General features: G+C 41.6%; 1 long non-coding RNA gene across 1 annotated transcript; it reads right to left on the bottom strand.

Annotated features, from left to right (window-relative positions):
* Positions 1-1,086: 1,086 nt before the first annotated feature.
* On the bottom strand, positions 1,087-5,331 carry LOC136560490 (uncharacterized). The gene is made up of 4 exons (XR_010784172.1): positions 5,290-5,331; positions 4,975-5,043; positions 2,746-2,896; positions 1,087-1,147 (listed from the first exon to the last, which is right to left on the bottom strand). It is a non-coding gene; the product is annotated as an uncharacterized lncRNA (long non-coding RNA).
* Between the last annotated feature and the right edge of the window lie 419 nt (positions 5,332-5,750).

Here is a 5,750-nt window from a genome sequence, read left to right on the forward strand (position 1 = left end):
AATTTCAGGTTGACAGTGCTGTAATAATGTAAAATTCCTTCTGGGATGTTTGTTTTGAACCATTCTCTGTCCTGGAATACAACAGGCAGCCACTTTTCCTGTCAAAGGTGCAAATTAAATCCAGAGATATCCATCCACAATGCATCATTTTCATGATGAGTTTACTCAGAAAAGTTCCTGAAAATAAATCTGCTCAGACATTTTTGTGCTGAATATTCCTTCTGTGCCACCCAAAATCACAGAATCACAGAATCAATCAGGTTGGAAAAACCCTCTGAGGTCATCAAGTTTAACCCTGGACCTCAGTTTTTAATATCAGAAGCTGAAAACCCTTAAAACAACCCCAAAACTCCAAGCCAGGGGCCTCCTGCAGTGGGGATCTCTGGCTCTGCAGAGTTTCTTTGGCAGCTCCAGGAATTCTTTGATTTCCTGTCAATTCCATTGCTTACAGGGTGTTTTCAGTGTCGAGGATTTGCATACATCTCCATATATAAATAAACCCCTTATATAAAGAAACGAGGTTGGCAGAAGGGTATCAGCTGTTCTGGTCCGCCCAAAATGGTTGCTCATTTTTTTCATGGATTTATTAAAAAACCCTCAGCACTTCCATTTTTCCTGGAAAGTTGTGATTCCCACAAATCCTCGTGCAGGGAATCATCCTTCCTAATGGATCTTTTTTGTGAGACCTTTCAGGTTCTTTACAAAGAACACAGGAGAAATATTTTGTCCCAGCTCTGATTTTTCACGTATTTAATATTTCTGTTGGAAGGGGGAAAACTGATTTTTCCCATTTTTACTTTTCAAGTCCTGCTTGTAAAAAAAAAGAAAGATGGTTTTAACTTATTAAATGGTTTAAAAATTAATTGCATCAAATACATAAAGTATCATAGGATGGATTTCCCTGTCCACACCACAAAAAGATCCTCAAAGAGATTTCTCTGTCCCCATCACCCAAAAAAGTTCCTCGAATATTCTGCTTTGCCTATGAATCAGAATCTCTACATTTTACAAATATTTTTTTGCACAGAAATAATTTTTTATCTTGTAATCAAAGCAATTTCAAGGTGGAAGTAAGAGGAAATCTCACCTTTACATTGTATTGTGAATCCATAAAAATCACTCTTCTTATCCTTTAATTTTCCACTGGCTGGAAAAAAAATGAAAGTTAAGAGGAAAGATTCTTGCACCCCAAAATCCTTAAAAAAATCTTTAAAAATACACCAGTAGACCAACAAACTAAAGAAATCAATGTGATTTGGTGTTCTAGAAATTATCAATTACAGGCAAAATTTAGTCAAGCAGAAACAAAAGCAAGCAGGAGGATATCATTGCCCAAATTTAATTGCTTAAATTCCTTAAATTTCTGGAGTGAAAGGAAGCTAATTAGATATTGATTTAAATAAATGCAGTCTCCTGGTGGCTAAGCACTGGTTATTAAGGGTTCTTGTATAAATTAAAGGCTACAAGGAAAAAAACCAAATATTTCTGTAGCCCTGGTTCTAAGAAAGGCTAAAATCAAAGCCTCATTCAGCCAGAAGTTGCATTATTTGGAAACCTGCTCCTGTTATTGCACCGAGACCCTCATGGAATTCAGAGGGAAAGAACTGGCTAAAAACATGGAGCCAGGGGTTGTAAACATCCAGGCTGGAGTCTAATTATCAGTTACACAATTTCATAGCATCAAATCCACCAAATCTAAGAATTTACACTTCCCTGAAATGGTGGCAATGAAATCCAAGAGCGCTGAAAGAGTGAAGTGCAATTTCCTGGGGATGAGAGGAAAGATTCTGCATTTCTGATGGCTATAAATTGGGAATACCACTGGCAAAAGGGTCCAGCTCCCACCCATCCCTGGCACAGGGACCACGAGCATTCACTCATCCTCAGGGCTGAGGGGTGAAGCTGTTATTTAGAGCAATGAGGAAGGACTAGGAATGTTAATCTGAAATTCAGAGCAGCCTTTGGATGGACTTCCAGCAGTCATTAGCAGCGCTCTTCCCTGATTTAAGGCTCCCCACAGACCTTAGCCAATGTTTTGGTCCTTGCTGACACCACTCTGTGAACTACGACTCATTAAATTAGACAGGAGTTTGGGGGAGATTAATTATCTTGGGAGGTGTTTGATATTCCCCATCTGGAGCAGAGCTTCTGGATGGATCCATTCCATCCATGCAAAGGCCCTTCATTCCCTTCATTCCCAGGTTTAGCTGCTCCAGCAAGGACTCAGTGATGACCCTGGATTGCATCTTGTGCATGTCCCTGGAGGAGAGGGGGATGAACCATTCCACCCATGGAAAACCATTTCCAGAACACATCATTCCCAGATTTACCTGTTCCCACAAGGGTTAAATGGTGCTCCAGGGTTGCATCCCCTGCACCCCCAAATTTCCCTGAAGGACAGGGAAGGGCAGGATGGCCATGACATGGCATCTGTGGCAGCATCTGAGGGGCATTTGAACTCTGTTGTTTCCTCCCCCTATGTTAAAAGTGAATCTTCAAAATCCCATAAAAATGATCTAAAACTCCCTACAAATACCTGGGATCTACAGCCAGGAATTCCTTGTTGATATGATCAACGAGCACCACATTAACACGGTGAAATCAGAAAATATAAAATACAGATTGGTCCTTTTTATCTGTCATCTTCAAAAGAACAAATAAAAAATTTTTAAAAAGAAGCCCACAAAGCCAATATCATTCTATGGTCTCGGCAATGTGTTAATTTTTAAACCTGATTATACTCACATTTCACGTTAGAAGAACAATTCGATTTTCTCCTGGTGGCTTTTTCCAGAATCAGACATTCCAGGGCCATCAGAAATATTGTGAACATTTCTCCTGTGCCGCAGATTGGGATTTTATTTCTTGGTGCCTTCATCTAACCCAATAACTCGTGCTGAAATTAGATCAGGCATTTTAGGAAGGGATTCAATCTTATTTTAAGGCTCCTCATATCTGATGCTGCATGAACCACATCCATTAATAATCTGTTCCAGTGCTTAATTACCCTTGTTAAGAATACAATTAAGAAATTGTCTGCTTTTTGTTTGACCTTTTTCTGTGTTCAATTTTCCTTCTAGTTCTATCAAAATTTTCTGCTCCTGTTTCTCCCAGATTCTCTCATAAATAGCCCGGCTCATACATAAATCTATTTAAAATACAAGCTCTCCTCTTCCTTGTCTAGAGTAAAAGTAGCTTATGTAGATTAAAAAAAAAATAAAAAAGGAAGAACAGAAAGAAGAAACATAAAATAAATTATTTTTAAAAGTGGGTGATTTATTAAAAATAAAATGAGTGGCTCATCTTGCACCATGGCTATTTTTAGACAAAAAGTTCAGCATTTAAGGTTCAAGATGTTTGCTGATGCTCAGAATTTATTGTGGCAGCTCAAGTGCTAAATCCATCATCCCTTGGATATGATGCTCTCCATGGAAATATGGGGAAGAATAAAGGGGTAAGAGCTGGGAAGGGCCTGGAACACCAGGAAGGGCTGGGGGAGCTGGGAAGGGCCTGGAGCACCAGGAGGGGCTGAGGGAGCTGGGAAGGGCCTGGAGCACCAGGAGGGGTTGAGGGAGCTGGGAAGGGCCTGGAGCACCAGGAGGGGCTGAGGGAGCTGGGAAGGGTTTGGGGCACCAGGAGGGGCTGAGGGAGCTGGGAAGGGCCTGGAGCATCAGGAGGGGCTGAGGGAGCTGGGAAGGGGCTCAGCCTGGAGAAAAGGGGGATCAGGGAGGGCCTTGTGGCTCTGCACAACTCCTGACAGGAGGGGACACCCGGGGGGATTTGGGATCTTATCCCAGGGAACAGGGACAGGGGGAGAGGGAATGGCCTCAGGGTGGGCCAGGGCAGGCTCAGGGTGGACAGAGCAGGAAATTCCCCATGGAAAGGGTGAATAAACATTGGAACAGGCTGCCCAGGGAGGTTTGGAGTGCCCATCCCTGGAGGTGTCCCAGGAAGGGCTGGAGGTGGCACTCAGAGCTCTGGGCTGGGGACAAGGTGGGCATTGGGCACTTGATGACCTTGGAGGCCTTTTCCATCCTCATTGGAATTCCTCAGTGATTCTGGGATTCTCTGATCCCATAAGAGCCTGTGGGGCCACCCACAGCTCTCTGGGATCCCTCCAGCTGCCCTTCAAGCCAAGAGCAGAGCCCTGAGGAATTGCTGCCGATCCAGCTGAGGGCTGGGCAGGGCTCCTGCCAGAGCTGTGGCATTATTTGGGATTATTGACCCCTCCCACCCTCACATTCACACAACAACCCCAAAGCCTTTCTGACAGCACACAGGTGACAGCCAGAGCACCCTTTTTTGGGTGTGTTTGTATCCCCCTGACTCCCACACAGAGTTTCCATGGGAAAACTGCAGAATGCCTCCATGTGGGAATTTTTAGTGCAGCTTCCAAACCTATCATCTCCCCAAAATGTCCCTTTATAGCCTTGTCAATCAGTGTATAATTAGCTGGATTTACATGCAGAACAGATGGGAATTTTGGAAATGTAGCTTTTACTAAATGCATGTGAGGAGTTAAAAAAAAAAAAAAAAAAAAAAAAAAAAGAAGTACCATGACTTAGGGATTTAATATATTTGTATTCCTAAAGTGAGGCTGAGTTAAATTCAGTTCTATAAATATAGCCAGTGAAATGTGCAGCAAAAATGCCAAGAATTATTAATTACAAACAGCAACAACAAAGTTCTCTGGTATTCAGAGGAGAAAGTAAGAAAATACCACATTTCATTGCGAAAAATAAACATCAGGTCCATGCAGATGACTTCAGATGTCCTCTTTAAGGAGAATTTCCCATGTTTAGGGACATGAAATTCTGTCATTTTGGGCCAAGAATTTCCCTACCCCCTTCATGATGCCCCCACAATTCACCAGCACTCAACTATTTAATATTTCTGATTGACTGTATCAAATATATATATATATATAAAACTTTAGTCTTATGCACCAAAATATCACATTTCATAGCTACTTACTCTTTCTTTTCCTGTGTTGTTCCTTAAATGTATTTTCTCCCTGTTGAAGTCCTGGGTCAGACTGAGTCTCTGGTAAATTGAGGAGATAAAAGAACACAGAAATGTGACTTTTTTTCCCTTCTCCCTGCACACTTCCCAGACACTACACTGCTTTTTGACAGCTCACTTTAGAACAGGAAGAGAAAATAGAATGCCAAATTCAAAAGGAATAAAATGAATAAAAATCCCCAGATGAAAATGAGACCAATATTCAACATTTTGGAAAAAAACCCATCCTTTTAGTCCCTGTAAAACTAAAATTACTCACCAACTTACCTGGAATTGCTAAAGTAGAGCAGACAGTTAAAACAGGAGCTGCTGGCAATGGGATTTTTGCTCTGCCACTGCTCACAAGGGTTGAGGCTCTCAGATAAGGAGCTGAAATTCAGGTTCCCAACCAAGTAAAAAAGTGTGGCATGAACTGGACCAAGAATTGTGCAGATTTTCTTGCCCTGTGCAGAAATTCTGCATCACAAAGCACTTTAAAACACATAAAATTGAGGTTTTCTTTTAGAACAGAGTCAATTTCTGGGCATTATATTTTGTATTTTACTATTTCAGTGGATACCCACCTCCCTCCCAACCAGCTACATTGGGAGCACCAAAATCAGGCCCTTTTTAGTCAGAATTACCATCATAAAAAGTGGTTGTAATATGATTAGTGTCAGAATTAGATTTATTATGTTCAAGAAGGAAATGAAGGGCAAAGAATCCAGGTTTGTTTGCCATGGGTATTG

This window comes from Molothrus aeneus, chromosome 10 (assembly GCF_037042795.1).
Source record: "Molothrus aeneus isolate 106 chromosome 10, BPBGC_Maene_1.0, whole genome shotgun sequence".
In the NCBI taxonomy this organism is placed as follows: Eukaryota; Metazoa; Chordata; class Aves; order Passeriformes; family Icteridae; genus Molothrus; species Molothrus aeneus.